The sequence below is a fragment of the Zonotrichia leucophrys genome, chromosome 13, assembly GCF_028769735.1.
Source record: "Zonotrichia leucophrys gambelii isolate GWCS_2022_RI chromosome 13, RI_Zleu_2.0, whole genome shotgun sequence".
In the NCBI taxonomy this organism is placed as follows: Eukaryota; Metazoa; Chordata; class Aves; order Passeriformes; family Passerellidae; genus Zonotrichia; species Zonotrichia leucophrys.
In genome coordinates this window covers 8741316-8758711 of record NC_088183.1, presented here as the reverse complement: position 1 = coordinate 8758711, position 17396 = coordinate 8741316, and positions in this window count along the sequence as shown.

Here is a 17396-nt window from a genome sequence, read left to right as displayed (position 1 = left end):
CACAAATTCAGCAGCTCCTTGTTGCTGTTCTCTTGGTAGAAAATGAGAAATTCCCCATCCCAATGAATGGTCTGAGAAATTGGGTAAACTTCACAAATTTGTGAAAGAGGAAACCAGCCAGATGCTGGTCAGTATTCCAGTTTCCCCACTGCTTGTGCTGTGGGTTAAAGCTGATCTGTGTGAAGGTCAGCATTTCCATTTCTGGAGGCAATTTCTCTGTGGAAGGACTGAGACCCCCCATTTGCTGTTGGTGGCCTGGAATGCAGTAGCAGAGCAGAGGAGATCTCTGCAGGAGGGTGGTGTCAGTGCAGGTTGGGATGGATTGATGTGGAGGGCAAGATGAGATCCTTTCATGTATTTCTCAAATGAAATCATGGAATGCTTTGGGTTAGAAGTCACCTTAAAGCTCATCTTGTTCCAACATCCTTGCCACCTTCCACCAGATCAGGTTGCTCCAACCCATCCAACCTGACCTTAAACATTTCTAGGGATGGGGCAGCCCCAGCTTCTCTGAGAAACCTGTGCCAGGGCCTCACCACCCTCACAGGGAAGAATTTCTCCCAAATATCTGATCTAAACCTCCCCTCTGGCAGCTCAAAGCCATTCCTCCTTGTTTCCTTCTTGCTTGTCTCCATGGCCCCTTAGTTCAGGCTGGAGACAGGGTGGGTGGGGGACTCAGCTACTCTGCTTCAGCAAATTTCCAGTGGGAAAAAAGGAATAAAAAATGTAACAAAAGGAATTAAAAAAGGAATAAAAAATGAATAAAAAATGAAGTCCCCTGAGATACCTTCCTGTGTCATTTCTTAAACTCTTGAGTAAATTCAAAGTCTTACTTGGACTTGAGGGAAGAGAAGGGGAGTTGCTCAGGCTCTTCTGCAATGAGCAGGGCTTGTGAGCTTGCCCTGAGCAAAGGGCTGCCCACAGCCCTGCTCTGGTGATAAACAGTCCTGGAAAGCTTTCAGCCAGCTCCTGCTGGCAATTAAGAGGTGACCAATTAATGTGATTCCATGGTGGGTGTTTCCAGCAGGGCACTGAGTTCACTGCTCCATTAGGGCATTTCCCTAATGGCCAAAGCCAGCTGAAGCCATGGTGTGCAAGCTGAGCTGCATCCTGTGCTCTGCATCCCTTCAGGGAAGGAAACTCTGTTCCCCCAGCTCGACATGCTTCCTAGCAAAGAGTTCAAATCCCAGCCTAGCTGTATATATGTTCTTCAGACCTGATGAAGCAGTATTTTCCTACTGAAAAGTTATTCCACCTCCCCTCCCCCTTCGAGTGAGCCTTCATTTTCACTCTTCTTGAAAAAAAAATACATCTTGTTTCAGCTTTGTCCTGGTCTCAATTTTTTTGCATTTGCAGTTAATTTCCTACTTCAAAGAAAAACAGAAAAGTCTTTGATTTACTAGATTGCCTAAATTCAATATCTTTTCCAGAAACAGTGGCTCAGTGTTTCCTAAAAATAAGTTCAAACATTTGAGTGATACAATTTCCTCACTTCTGACACTCATCAAAATCAGCATATTGCATCTAGTACGGGCTCCTTCATCTCCCTGTGGCAAGCTTAGCATAAATTTTATCCACTTTAAACAATAGCTGTGTTTGCCACACAGTGTCCTAAAGCTGCAAGGTCTGATTCGTGATACAAATAACATGCACAGTTGGATACCTACATTAAGTATGTATGATGAGATCACTTCCAGTAAAATCCTGAAATGCAGTAATGTGAAAAACATCTGGTTGTTGTGCATTTGATTTAAAGTTGGAAGTCTTGGACAAAGAGACTATACATTTATTAATGAGTTCTCTGTTTTATGGAGGTTTCCATGCAATTTACTCATTAGACTTCAAAAGCAGGAAATTATACCACCTCTTGATTGAAATTAGCTTATTGGACATCAAAAGTAGGAAAATATATGATCTTGGTGGAAAATAATTATTGCACTGGTTTGGTTTAAAAAAAAATATTTGAATGTAACATAGCAATTCCCTCCTATGAACCCTCCACTGATGCAATATGTCTGTGTTTGTTTATGTGTGCATATGCCAAAAAAAAAAAAAAAGGGGAAAATATTTGGATGCTGGCAGTTGGCCACCCTGAGCTGAGCTGAGCCTGAGCTGGAGGTGCTGGTGCAGGCACAAGGGGTAATCCCAGAGCAGGGACCTGAGGGTCAACACAAATGTTTTAAGACACAGCAAGTGGCCACAGCGTGTCTGTAGCCCAGAGCAAGGAGAAGCAGGGACAAGGAGAAGCAAAGAGAGCAAGGAGATGCAGGGACAGAGCAGCTTCTCCCCATCGCCTCTGGGCTGGGTTGGTGCCTGACCCCTCCTCTGTGCCCCCAGCAGGGCTCACTGGGGCTCTCAGCTGCACCCCCAGCAAAAATGCACTCTGAGTTTGTGTCCTATCCTCAGCAAGCTGGGGCAGCCATAGAAATCCCACTGTTTGGCAAATTGTAGAGAGGAAATCTCAGCAGAGATGGCCAAGAGGATAAATCAGAGCTGCCCCTTGGCAAGTGCAGCAGAGAAACTGGTGGGTTTGGGTTTCTGATTTTTCACTCACTGCTGACTCCTTGCTCTGAGAAGTGGAAAGTACTTGCAGGGGCATTGCAAATTTCAGGGGCATGGCAAAAACTGCCGCATTTCTCTTGTGGTCCTGCCTCACCCTGCTGGGTTGGCCTCTCCCTGAGTGCCTCTGGGGTGAGGTGTCCCTCTGCCCCTGCACCCTGCAGGAATGTGCTCTTGACATCCCCAGAGTGCCATGTCCTGAGGGAAGGTCCCCAGATGTGTGGGAAACATTGCTGGAAATGTTGCCAAGAGCCAAACTGGCCCTGTGTGATCCATTCATTCGCCCATCACCTCTCTTTTCATACATAAATCTTTGTATTGGACCTCTCTGTTGGTCTCCTGTTGTGCCCACGTCCCCACAAATACCCAATTATGGTGGTTTTTTGATACAAAAACCCAGTTATGGTGGTTTTTTGATAACAGGTTTTTCAAACATGGAAGCTGTGTTGGCAGATTAGCCTGGAAAAATTTAAGAAATGTGTATTATAAATATCTATACTTCTGGAATTGCTTTGTGCCACAGTCCTTCTGATGCTGCTCAAAGGTGCATTTGTTTCTGTGTTTTATTTGCTGCTGCTGAGGATTTTGCTGCATTAATCCTCAGTTTCTAATAAATTGCTAGGTATCTATAGAGAGAATTATTATTTTAGTCCCTACAACCTCTGGTGTAGGGAAACAGGGATGGCAGAGCAGTGTATCTCTGCAGCAGTCACTGTGCTGCCCTTAGAAACATGGGCAGTGAGCCAAGCAGAATTTAAACAGTTTATTCAGAAATAACAGTTATTTAGATCTTGCCTCAGGCTGCATATTTGGGATGTGGATACACAAATCCTTTGGCTTGGGCACAGTGGGGATAAATACAACCAGTTTCCACCCCATGTGCAGCTCCCCATGAGAAGGAAAGATGGAAACCTCAAACTGTAAACAGTTTTTCTGACCAGTCACCTTTAACTCTTTCTGTTCTGGTTACTCCTCTTTCGGGTCCAGCAGTGTTTCAAACACAACCATGCTTTGCTGCATGCCCCTGCATGGGCCAGGAAATGTCTGAGGAAACCTGGATGTACAGACCATGACAAATGACCACTTACTGGAAAATGCTCTCCTAACGAAACCATCTGCGCACAGCCTGACTCACCCAGGAGCTGGCAGAGCAGAGAGGCACCTCTCCTGTTTAAAAACCAGGTTAGCCCCATGTATAAATGTTCTTTTCCAGTAGCACCATGACTTTATCCCCCAGGCATGTTCTGCTGAGCCTGCTGTGGGTCAGCTCCCAGGAAAGCACAACCAAGGCACGGCAGCCCCACGAGCACAGCGCCACATCTGCTCTGTGTTTTCACATGATTTATGGCAACACGCTGAAATTGAATGTGCAGATGCATGTGTGTGTATATATGAACAAATAATACCTTATCACTGATCAAAAATCCTGCTTACTACTCTAATGCCAACAAATGTAATTTTAGGCTTCTCGGATCACTTGCTGCCAAAATTCCCACGTAGCATGCTTGCATAATAAAGTAAAGTGAAAACAGCAACTCCATTGATCTTCAAAACCAACTGCACTTCATTTTTCCACATGAAAAGATGATGGAGGGATTTATATATGATATTCCTATATTCCTGCAGTTAAGACTAAGGTACTTAGCAGGAGTTTGGTTCAGTTTTGGGCTGTATGGAATCATTTATCTTCATGTAATACCAGTGAAGGTCTCTAATTATTTAACTGCTTACAGGGTTTATAACATTAGCTCAGATTCCTCACATTAGGCTCTTTATTTGCTTTTTATTCTGAAAAAATGTGATAGCCTTTGGAAGGAAGAGAAACAGGGTTTTATTTCCTAGACAAACAGAAATTGGAGCTATGACTTGGCAGGAAATTTTCTTGATGACTTTTTTACAGACTAGATTTCACTATTTCAATGCTTTTGTGTTTTCTTCTTCCCACTCTGCCTTCCTTTTTTTTTTTTTTTTCCCTTTAAATGGGAAGGACCCTTTCTTCCTTCTTTTCTGCTTTTTACAGACTGAGCAGAACATGAGGCAATAGCACTGGGGACTAACGTCAGTGCCAGACACTTCCCAGTGGGCAGACAAAACAGGAAAGTCAAATTCTAACCTGAAAAATATGAAAAACTCTTGGTGAAGATGCCCAAGGGCTTAATGCAGTCAGGGGCCAGGTACTCAGCTGTCATTGGTGTGGATCTGTGAGCAGCAGTGAGACATCCCTGGCTCCTTGGTGCTGGGATTACACCAGGATTTACAGTGAGACATCCCTGGCTCCTTGGTGCTGGGATTACACCAGGATTTACAGTCTGGGGAGCACAGAGAGCTCAGGCCTTGCAGGTGACATCTTGATGTGACAGGTTAATTCCAGATGTGGCACAGCAATGAGCAGCTGTGCTGGTTTCCATTGGCTCCTCTCTCTCACTGCTCCTGCTGGTCCTCCCTCAGGTAACCCCAGGTCCCCTCTGCTGGCAGCAAAAGAGCCTCAATGGCAGTGAGGAGCCTTCCACAGGTGGCAGGATGGGGTGAATCATGGCCTGTGATAATGTCAGACTCTGCAATCTATTCCTCATTTGCTGAACTAAAGCTTTTGTGGGACAATAGTGCAGTGTGTGCTCAGTAAAAGCCAAGGGAGTGAAGGACAGCAGGGAAACCCGAGCAATGAGAACTAAACAGCCCATGGCAGGAGTGAAGCCTGCTTCCTTCTCTGATTTTTGGTTTAAATGCAGTACTTAGTTAGCATTGAACCTATCCTCTGATTAAAATCAGTGTTTCCCCAGTGTTTCATTGTTAAGAAATAATAATTTCATGCAGGTGTTCATTAATCCACTGATCAGGACATATAGGAATATCAGGCTCTTCTTACCCCAACCAAGCAATCCTCACCTTTGCTGGTGGAGGTTACCAGCCCTGTTTTCAGAGTGGAGGTGTGGTGCCAATCAGGGGGCTGTGGTCAGGCTCTCCCCAGGGCTGCTCCCCCCATTCCTGGTGGCAGTGTCCCCATTTTCAGGCTGTCCCCCGGCCATGCAGCAATCACAGCCACTGCAGGACACTCCACACATGAGTGCTCTGCCATAAACACTTCACACAAATCCTCCAGGGCTCATAATGCCATTTTTTTGCAATGACTATTTTGGCTGAGAGCAGTATGGACTTACTGGAAAATGAATAACCACTGTTACAAGTGTCAGAACCAAACATTTGCATTGCTCCCACTTTCACCCATCTCCTTTTTCCCTCAAGGTCCTCTGTTTCCATCCCACCTTGCTGGAGCCAGTACCTGGGGGTTCCTGGGTGTTCTGGACCAACCCTGTCACTCACTGGAAGATAATTGAATGGTTTTGTCCTTCATGGGGGAGGAATAAGGTGACATTGTGCTTTCCACCATACTGTCTGCTCCTTAGGAGAGCTGCACTCAGCTCCAAAGTCTCCATCACCAATATGAGCTGTGGGAGGAGGTGTGGGCAGCCTGAGGTGGGCAGGAGGGAGGTGCTGGGAGGCAGTGGGTGTCAGGTCTGCTGGGTGCAGCCTGCAGGGCTCCAGGGAAAGGAGGCATGCTCTTATATTAGCACATGAGACCCCAATTTTGCAAGTTTCAGGGGTTTTGGTGAGATTTCCTTTATTTCCACTTACTTTAAGGAGCAATTTCTATGAGGAAACTCCCCAGGGCACTGGGGAAGGGAACAGGGAGCAGGGAAAGGGTGGGGAGAGGAGGGACAGGGCACTGGGAGATGGGCTTCCCCAAATTTCCTCAGGGAAAACCTGAAGCACCCAACTGATGAGATCTTGTTTTGGAGAGAGGCAGTGGTGCTCTCCTAGGGCCAAGGATCTGATAGCAGTGGAGGAAAAAGGAAATAAATCATCCCTGGGAGCTGTGTGAGAGGCAGAGTGCTGAGTCAGCACTTGTGGGCTCAGTGTCACACAGACACATCTTCTGGTGGTTTTATGTCAGGAAATCTGCAGGATTGGTTCCAGCAGCGCTGGCCATGCTGGGCTCCCCTGGCCGATGTGAGTCTGGGAAGGGCTCAGCCTCCAGCTGCTTTTCAAATGGATGTGATGTGAGCTATCCTTTGCAAAATTAGTGGATTTGAGTTAAACCGAGGCACTAATGTCTCTGAGGAGGTATCTGTGTTCTTTCACAGCACATGGTTGTGCTGTTTTGCAACCAAACCTCGTTGTTTGGGATTTTTGATGAGTTGCTCTGTTTTCTGCTTCACCCATTTGTGGTCCACTGCTGTGGAAGCGATGCTGGTGGCAAAGCTGGTGTCACACCAGGCAGAGCATCTCAACCCATGACACCTCTGCAGCACAAAGAGGTGAGCAAGGCCTGACTTGTTGGTTTATCTAGCAAATGTCTGGTGCTTGTTCTGAGGCTGCACTCAGTGTCACACACTCTGAGGTGTTTGCCAACTTTCCCTGGTGCTTTGTGTGTCCCCTCTGGGAACCTTTTACCCATCACTGAGGGTCCTGTTGAGCTCCAACACAGGGAGCTGTGGGCTGGGTCCTGCACAGGTCAGTGCTGAAGCCCATGGACAAGGAATAAATCTCCAGGAGTTGAGCATTTCATCCTGTCAACCTGGGAGAGATTTGCTCAGATGACTTACATTAATTTTAATGGAAACTGTGTGCAGAAACCACAAGCTTAAATCAAGAAGATTATGTCAAAAGAGCAGACTTCATATCCATAAATCTAAATGACAGACTCCAAGTGGGTTTTTCTGTTCACTGCAAAGAACCCATCACTATTTTCAGCTTCTTAGAGCTGACACAATGCCCAGCCTTCATGGGGATCAAGTTTTGGAATGGTTTTTGTAATTCAAAGGATAAAGGAAGAAATCTCCCCAAGTAGGGTCATGTTAATAAGCAGCTGCACTGAAGGAACAGTTCTCAGAGGCTTCAGCCCAAGTTCTGGCTTGGCATCTCTCTGCAGTCTCTGTGCCAAGGTGGGCTGGGCTGCTGAATTACATTTCCTTGTGGTGCTGTGGTTGGGAGCATGGCAAAGGATGTTGCATCAGTCCTGCCTGCCCATCCCAGAAAGGAGACTGGCACTTTCCATGGAAGAAAGGGTCTTTCCTGTCCAGCTGTTCTTCAAAAGTTCTATCCATTAACTGCAATGAAAGGAGGGGGAAATATGACCTTCAGAAATCTCCACAATGGATAGTTTTGATTTTTTTTGAGGATAATTTAGCTTGACAGAGCTCAGAGACCTCTTGAGCTTGTGTGGAGATGGAGGTAGGAGACAAATCCAACACAGCAATCACAAACTGATCAAAACGCAATTGAAGAAAGGGATGAAATTTGATGTCTTGCAACAGGTCAAGAAAACCATGACATGTCTTTGGACAAAGAAAAGGACCTGGCAGCAGGCTTGGAACCAAAATCCTGCTGTGTTCTGTGCCTGAGAGAGCCCCTGGTCACAGAGTCAGAGCCTTCTCCATGAGCAGGACAGGACCCCACCACAGGGCTCTCCTGCTTGTGTGGAAGGAACAGTCAGAAGAATTCCCTCTCTTCCATCCTGAACTGCTCCCTGCCAGCCCTCCCACCTGCTTCTCTTCTCCAAAGCCACCCTGACCTGCTTGAGTGCCTGCTTGAGTTCCAACCTGGCTCATTGGGGCTGGCATTACCAACACAGAAATCAGGCCATCAGACTTTAGGAGAACCTCACAGCCTGGGGCTGTCAAACCCCACTGGTGGAGACAGATCTGCTGTTTGTTTCCTCTCTACAGATCCTAAAATGCCTGTGAAATGTGGTGCCCTGTGCCAGCAGCATCTCCAGGGCAGGTCTCAAGAACAGCTGGGATGGGGATCTCCTCATGACCCATCAGACAGCAGCCCTGTTTCTAGGGAAGGAGGAAAAAACCCTCCTGCAAACCTCTTCCTGCTTTTGGAGGCAAAACAAACCCCCAAAAAAACTCTTCTGCCAGGAAACAGTAGCCACCCCTAATGAACAGGGAGCCACTTGTCATTAGGTTCTTGTCAGTGACTGACATGTTTGTGGCTCTGGACATCTGGAAGGGATTTAGCAGAAAGGTCTGGATCCTGTGACACTGCTAATCTCCCTGGCTGATGGATTGAAGGGAATGAGGTAGAAAGAGAAAACTGAACATCCAAGGGCTGATTCTTCCCACATGTGAAATAAATAAAGGACCTGCTCAGGGAAGAGGGTAAACAAAGCATCCTGCAGCATCAACCACTTTCTCTTGCTTTTCCATTCTCCACTTATTTATTGGAGTTAGCTACAGTGTGCCAAAAGCAAAACACACTCAGACCCACAGGGTTTGGGTTCCTGCAGGGTGGTGGCGCTCAGGGACTGTCCTGTCTCTGACTTCCCAGCCACCTTCCCCTCTTGGATGGAGTGTTTGGGGCTCAGTGATGTTTCCCCACAGAGGTGAAGAGATGGTGATGGTTTCACCATCAGTGATGCTTCCCCACAGTGATGTTTCCCTACAGTGATGTTCCCCACAGAGCTGGCGAGCAGAACTTGAACTATTCCCTATACCACCTTCTGCTACAAACTCTCACCCAGATTTTGTGAGTACTTCTGAGGCTCAGCCTTTGTGCAGGATGACCCCAGCAGACCCCATGGCTGACCTGAGACAAACGTGGGAGTCCTCCCACTGCTGCAGACCTGAGGGAGAGACAATGGGACCCAGAGGTTTAAACTGTTGGCTTCATCTTCCTGAGATGTAGGAAAGAAGAGTTATGGCAAAAACTGGCAGAGAGATTTCCCAAAGTCCAATCTGGGGGCTGGTGGTTGGGACAGACCTCGTCTGTGGGAGACCTGAGCTTGGCTGCAGGTAAAGGGGCTGCCCTGGGTTAGTCATGCTCAGGAATCAGCCAGTCTTACAGAAAAATGCACAGCTAAACTCTGGTTCAAAACAAGGGACATGATCTGCCTTTTCAATCTCCTTGACTACCTGGTTGTCAGGTTCTTCTGAGTGACTCAAATTTCATCTTGACTGAGGTTCGGGAAACCTTCCAGCTGCAAATGCCACTCACAATAAGTTGGTTGTGCTCTTTCCCTCGGTTCAGTGCTGCTCAAGATAACCTCATGCCTAGACATGGTGCTGCTATACATTGTGTACTGATGAGCAACATATTTGAAGTTGTTTCTAGGAGTATGACACATTATTTGGACGATTATCTTAGGCATGGCATTCCAAAAATATACCATTGGATGTCTCATGGGTTTGAGATGGTCTTTTTTTAGTACCATCTGGGCTAAAATAATAAGGGTCTGTCCAGGACCCATGAGCTCAGACCTCAGTAGGATTCACATACAATTCCTAATTTGGACAATTTTGGATTTAAACAGTCACTGGAGGAAAATGGTCAGGGAATTCCCTGGTTCTTCAGTTTAGAGTGTAAATCACCAAAGGCCAGTGAAAGCTACTTAGCAAGTCAAAGATATTTTAGCCAGCTAAACAAATATTCCCAGAAGTAATCTGCTGAGAGAACCTTTAAATGACCTTAAAAAAATGTTTTATCATACTCCTCACTTTTGAGAAGGATTTGTGCTTAAAAGAGCTTTTGGGGAGTTTGACAATTGGATTTTGCCAAGTTCTGGAAAGTTGGAGCAGCAGGTGCCCAGAGCTGGTGCTGGAAATTCAGTGTTGGCAGCTCTGACGTGCTCTGGAGCAAGTCCTTGTGCGTGTTCATAGGTGTGTATTTGCACATCATGTCCCTAAACCCCTGTGGTTTTATTCCTGGCCAGCCCCAGGCTGGGATAAGTGTGCTCCATCTTCCACCTACCTGACCTGGCCTCTAGAAAAAACAGGAGAGTCTGGGATTCAGCAAGCATGACCTCATCCAGGGAGTTTCACATTACTGCAAGGATTAGGACCATATGACTGGAAAGCCCATCTGATAAATATTTGTTCCTGCTCATGGATGAAGCATCTCTGCTGCAGCAGCTGGAGGAGGGAACGCTGTCCTCCTGCTCCTCCTGGCTCTGCCTGCACTCTGAGCTCCTGGTGTACATCAGCCCCTCCCTGGGCTGCAATGAAAGAAGCAAATGTGTCCACTTGCCAGCTCCAGAGCTGGAGAGTGATGAGTGTGGACAGTGCCAAACCATTGTGAAAAGCAGACTTAGAAGAATCAAAAACTAATAATGAAGAAATTAGTCCGTCTTGGTTGTGTTAGAACTGCCAGACTAATCCTGCTGGAATCCTCCCAGGCCAGAGCATCACTTACTCACTTTCTCAGTAGCTGGCAGCTCTGCTTTTTAAAAGTAGTGGTGGAAACTACTTTGGCTTTAAGAAAATCTTTATTTGTAGTGAGGTTTTGCTTCATTTGAATTCCAGATTTCCAGGCACTTGGGGCTAATGGGAATACAAACTCCTATTGCATCACACCAAAGAAATCACTTCTCTGATTCTTCCCGTCAGTGCCCAAAGCTGAGTTTGTTGATTCTTTCTGAGTGAGGAGCCCCACCAAAATCAAGAGCTCAGTTTATCTAAAGAAGAGGAACTGGATTTTAGCCCAAGATGTCTTGCTTTACAACGTGCTATGTCCCCTATAAAATCCATGTCTCCAGTTTCTCACTGCCTTGGCTATGCCAAAGCCCTGGTGCATGTTCAGACATCCTCCACAAGACCCATTCCCACACGTGCATCTCTTGTAAAAAGCCATAAACCTACGTGCATGTGAGCTCAGAAATGTGTGAGTGTGCTTTGCAGGACAAATCACCTGCTTCAAATACTTGACTGAAACCTGTAAAAAATGCTGCTCCTCATATTTTATGGAAAATAAACGGCATGGCCCTGGCTGGCTGTAAAAGTGTTTTATCCAGGAACATATGTCTGTACATTGAACTTGCACAATGAAGGCAATTATTTTCCATTCAGCCCTCCTGACACATATTGCAATGCTGGTTCTCAGCAGTGGTGAGGAAATGGATCCAAACCCCTCCAGCTCTGCCTGGCTCTTTATCAAGGAGCCTCTGCAAGCACTGCAGATTATTTTATTAAATCATCCCCTCCTAGAAGCAATCACTGGCCTTGTCATGTTATCTGCTCAGCTGTAACGAGAAAACCATTGCAACTCAATTAAGGTGTAAGTCCCCCAAAACTCCTCATGGTGATGATGGACTTGCAATATCTCATTGAGAAGTGTGTGTCCCTATGGTTTTGGGGTTTCTAGGTGCATGTGCACCATGGACCGGGGGAAAGCACTGCTTTTTGGGCATGCAGTGGTGAATGGTGTGTCTCTGTCTGAGGAAGCAGAAGGAAAAGGTGAAATGCAGACATGAAGGAGCTGGTGGGGTACAGAATCACCTTCAGAGTGTGATGTCAAAGCTGAAGGAAAGCCTGGGGAGATGTTTTGCTGCCCATGGTGTGGTGCCAGGCAGGAGAGCACATGAGGTTGTTTTGCTCCTGTACCCACACAGTCCAGCCCTGTGGGGATCAATGAGGAGGTGGCATCCAGTGACATCTTTCCGAGCTGTTACAGAAACCAAGAGCAGACATCTGTCAGTTTTCTCCCTCCCAGCTGTGCGAGGCCACTCCAGTGTCAGACCTGTATCAAACAGAATCATTAAGGTTGGAAAAGTTCATCACTTCAAGATCATCACTTCCAAATATTAACCCAGCACCGCCAAGCCCACCACTAAACCATGTCCTTAAGTGTCACAGGGCCACATCAGCACATTTCTTGAACACTTGTATAACTCTCCAGAATTTGAACATCAGGGATGTTACATACTACATGTAACAGATACCAATCACTTTTAAATTTTGATTTTTATTTCAAGCCCTATTTCTTCTCTTAGATGCAGCATCTCTTCTTAAGGTGTGACTCAAACAAGGCAAGGCAGCCCTGAGAAACACTCTGCTGTTCTCCAGTTTCTTACCTTCCCATAACTTAAAGATTCTAAATATTTTTAATGTGCTCCTAACTCTGAGAACCCACAGGGTTTGGATAAACCTTTGGGATTACTTCAGAAGTATGGATAATATGCTGGAAAATGTACAGTAGGGAACATGCTGGCACTTTTGTGCTTTAAGGCTCATTTTCTTCTCTTCCGTAACACATGAAATGCATGGAGAGATTCCTGTGCAGAGACCTCATGCTCTGTGAGCAATGCCCACCTTGCCATGTTGGGTGTAGCATAGTAAAACGTGAAAATCTGAAATTATTGTTCTGAGCCACATAGGCACTTTCTGAGGCTGGCCTTGAAGGCAGAGCTTTGTCATGTTTTCAGGGAGCTGAACTTCATCCAGGGTCTGCAGGCCAACAGGAGCAGCCTTCTGGCTGCACAGCTCTGGTTATGAGATGGTCTATTGACATAATGGGGTTTGTGTATCTTTTTGGCAGGCAATGCCTTCTTCTGCTTGTTCTATTTAACCGGAATTAATGACTACCTTGGGTTTTGTTTGGTTTTTTCCTTTCTTTTCTTTTTTTTTTTTTTAAGGAAGTTCCAATATATCATAATAAACTAAATGAATTCAGATTTCAAAGCTTAGCATCCCAAAATAACAGTCAGTTGTAATTTGGCTCAGGATGCTCCAACGTTTGCTCTCTTCCTGCATTACAACATGGCCTGGGGCCAACCTCAGCAGATTACTGTGCTGATGCTGGGCGTCTATCAGGCCTTTCAATCAGATGGAGCAGGCCAGAAAAAACTTGCTTTTATCCGTTTTAAGGGCTGCAGACTCTGCTTGTCAAGTGGTTTGCTCTCCAGTGATGCCACAGACTTCTCCATGGCTTATGCAGCTATGCATGGAAAGGAATATTCCCCAGAAAGATATGTCAGAATAAGATTCCTTGGGGGTTTTCTACTTCATTGCTGGCTTGCTGAAAATAAGAAGATAAATTGCAGGATAAGGAATAAAATGAGAACATGCAAGAGCTGGAAATGCCTTGTGGGAGAGGTTTTCTATCTCTCTTTTTTATTTTTCATATACATGGATGATATGAATAAGTGACACTGAATTATTCCCTGAAAGTTGAATTGCTACTTCTTGTGACTTCCTGCTCTGTAAATCTACTGTATCATATATCTACAATATTGGGCAATGGGAAGGAGGTGAAAATGGAAAACAGGTGATGAGATACTAGCTTGGCCCATAGCTCTACTCCTGATATTCAGTGGGTTTGTTTTGTATGTGTGCCTGTCAGCAAATGAGAGAGCAGCAGCAACAGAGAGAAAAATACTTTTCTCAAAATATTTAATGTGGGAAGATACTTGCAAGCTTATATGATGAAGTAAGAGAATTGTTTTGTTTATACAAGGGAAGATAAAGCACATTTTTTCATCCATCATAATGATATATTAAAAGGAAGCAGAATATTGTGTGTAATTGCCTTTTTGGCCAGCACTCCCAAGGCCCCTGAGGACAGGACAAGGGGTGCCTGTCCCATCCAGCTCAGGGCAACAACCCTGCTTAAATGCTTGGGGGAGGCACTTCAGCACTGCTCAGTGCAGATTATTGGGCCAGACCTAACAAGACCTACAACAGTATCTTCACTTTTAATCAGAGAAGAGAGACAAACAAACAGTACCTGCACATGGGCATGTAGTGACAGGACAGAGGGGACTGATTTTGAACTGACAGAGGGCAGGGCTGGATGGGATATTTGGGAGAAATTCTTCCATGTGGGGGCAGTGAGGCCCTGGCATGGATTGCCAGTGGCTGTTGGCAGGGCCAGGTTGGATGGGACCAATATTGCATTCATCACATGGGCGATATATTGCATTTATCTCTATTTTATTAGTAAGTTGCTGTACATAATAATAACACTTCAAACATACAGAGGGCCTTTTGGACACAGTTTGGAGTGGAGCTGGAACATAAATCCCATTAATTCCCTGCCGTGTGTGGTAGAGGCAAGTGGGATTAGCTCTCTTCCTTTTCCAGCACGCTCTGGACACATCGAATGGAGCTGTCTGCAAAGGGAAACGAAGAGAATTATGTGATCTTTATCAGGGTCTTTTAAAAAGCCTGATGTGTGAAAGCAGAAGCGAGTGTGAAGGACCATCTGCCACATCGTTAACACTTTGGACATGGAAAGCAGCCCCAAAAGGCAAATGCGGGAGCATTTGGGGTGAAGAAGTTGTTCCAAAAGAACCAGAAAGACACAGAAGGGAAAGATATTCCTCTGATGTCAGTATGGATAGTGAAAGCAGGGAACAAAGTGAGGGTGTGGGATGAGATGGGAAGTATTTCACTCCAGTGTAGGGATGGTTTGTGGTTACTGTCATTTCCCACCAGTTACTGACTGAACTCCCAGCCCGAGGCAGGCAGGAGCCACTGGCTGACACCAGGGAATATTGCTCTGTGATATTCTGAATCTCCCCTCTGGACCATTTGTTGTTTGCTGCAGCACAAATGGTGCTGGAGCTGCTCTGATCCTGCTGTGTCCTGTGCAGGACGGTGATCACTCCTGCCGTGGCAGTGATCTCCTTGCCTGGCGTTCCAGAAACACACAGGAGGGAATGGAATGAACCCCACCTTCTTATTCTTCCAAATAAATTCTGCCCAGTTTCAAACAAAAGCACAACAAAGATGCTCAGAGCTATTTTCAGTGCTTTTTCTCATTGTGAAAACAGGAGCAGAGGCTACTCTGGGGGAAAAGAAATTCAGCCTGAAATCACCACTAAGTTGAGCTCTGAATGAAATGGAGATTCAGCCTGTTGCTGGAATGTGAGGGCTACCAAACATCACTATGACTTTTTATTTTGGGAATTAGAGATTTTTCTGAGGATAGCAGAAATTTAATATGGCACACGAACACAAATAAACCAATTTTAATTTTATGCTGTTGATTATTTACCTTGAAACTATTACTAGAGAGGTGGAAAGGTGATTTTTCTCCAAAAGCTCTCCTTCTAGCCTTTCTGTGCATCTCACATAACAACATGAAAAATATTTATGGTCTTAATGATTCAGTAATTTCAACCTTCAGTTTTGTTTATACAGGAAAAGCTTTTTAAATAATAGATGTTTATTATTGCTGAAGATTTCTTCCTTTGGCTTGGGGTATGTCTTTGGGTTCCTCCCTTTTGGTGGAACAGCTGTTATGTCTGAAATGTGTACAGAAGGGTCTATTTGTGTAAGTGCAATTTTCTACATGATTGATTTTGGAGTATTTGTATGAGTGTGCAGAGAGTCCACTGCCCGTGGATTTCATTTCAAACTAAACATCCGTCTGGAGGCAGAGGTTAAAACAAGTGCAAATCAAAGCACTGGTTACTCACAAATAGCTTTGTCACAGTCTGATAGCCCAGTAGATTTAAATATTTCTTTGCAACACTTGAACTGCTCTCAAACAGATTCTCGAAGCTAATTGAAAGCTTAGTCAGTACAGAAAGTCCTGTTGGAGAGGAATAGTGAATAAAGATGCACTGAAGAAGAACGAGGAGGCAGCTGGGCTGGGAGGGAGGCATGGGGAGGAAGATAAAACCAGTGGATTTGCCAGTGGATTGGCCTGCATGTGACTGGGGGGAGCCAGAAGCTGTCAGGGCTGGCACAGCATGGCAGTGGGGCTGTCCCATCCCTCCCCACACTCACCCTGACCCCTCACTCACCTCTCCCTCCTCACTCTCTCCGTGTTGGTTTAATCTCCAGTGAAACATTTCACTGGGAAAAATCTTTGTCACTTTAATTCCCAACATTTTGGGTTCAACCAACTTCAGCTGGGTACAGTGTGGGGTTTGGTGTCCCAAGGACACCAACCCTTGTTCTGGAAGCTTGTAATAGGAACATGTGGATCCTGGTGGCTCATCCCAGGACAGGCAGCCCTGTGCTCCTGGGAAAAGATGCTCTTTGAGGGTTCCTGCTCCTTGGGGTGTCTGGGAGAGGAGCTCATACTTCTATAAACCAGCTTTGTGAGTGAAAGGGACCTTGTGATTCCCAAATCACAGTCTAGCACGTGGGGGCAAGGCAGGAGCCTACACCCATGGCTTGGCTCTGCCACCATGTGGGATCTTTGATGTTTTTCTTCTCAGAAATTGCAATTGGCTGCTGTTTTCATAGGCCTCAGCAGTTGGCAATGCCTTTGCTTGATTTCCCTCCGCTTGTCATTCTGTTTTTAAGAGTTTTAAGCCTTCCCCTGGCAGAAAAATAATACAATAGCTTGTGGAGGAGGAGTTAGACCAAGGGGTCTAACTCTGACCTGGGAAATGCACAACCATCAGATTGGGCTTCACAGCTGAAAATCTTTGCCCAGAGCCAGGGAACCAAGTCACCCTTTCTGGGCAGAGCACAGATCACTGCTCTCTTTTAAACAGAGAACTGGAGGCTCAAAAATTGCCTCCATTTTATAGAGGTGCAGCTGAGGCTCTCAGGCAATGCTCAAGAGGGTTTAAAACATCACCTTTTCCTCAGAAAGACCTGAGAGCTTTGTTTCTTACCTTTTATGCTGGAGTCATAGCCTTTGCAGGTAAGATTTCATTATTTACCTACTTAGATGGAGGAAGTAATGAAACACTCCCTGGGGAGAGGAAACCTGACTGAAGAATGGTTTAATGAATTTTTTCCAAGAAGCAATTAATAGATTTATTTACTGTGGGGGGAAAAAATCTTTGTAAATTTAAAGTGCTTGATACTGCTAAAAACTTTTTCTCTTTGGCTCAGTGGCTGCTTGCTGGACACATTTCAATTCCCATCCTTTGCTGAGCAGCTGCCCTTGCTGGCCACTGCCCAGTCTGCAAAGCCACAGGAGCATTTTGCACAGATCGGTCCCTTAGGGCAAGTGGCCCCAAAGGACCCCTTTTGCTTCCCAGGCAGATTTAGGGAGGAAAGAACCCTTTGACTTTGATGTCAGTCCAATCAGAGCAAATCCTTTACAAACACTGGGATGCTGCAGTGAATCATAGAATCACACAAAGGTTTGGT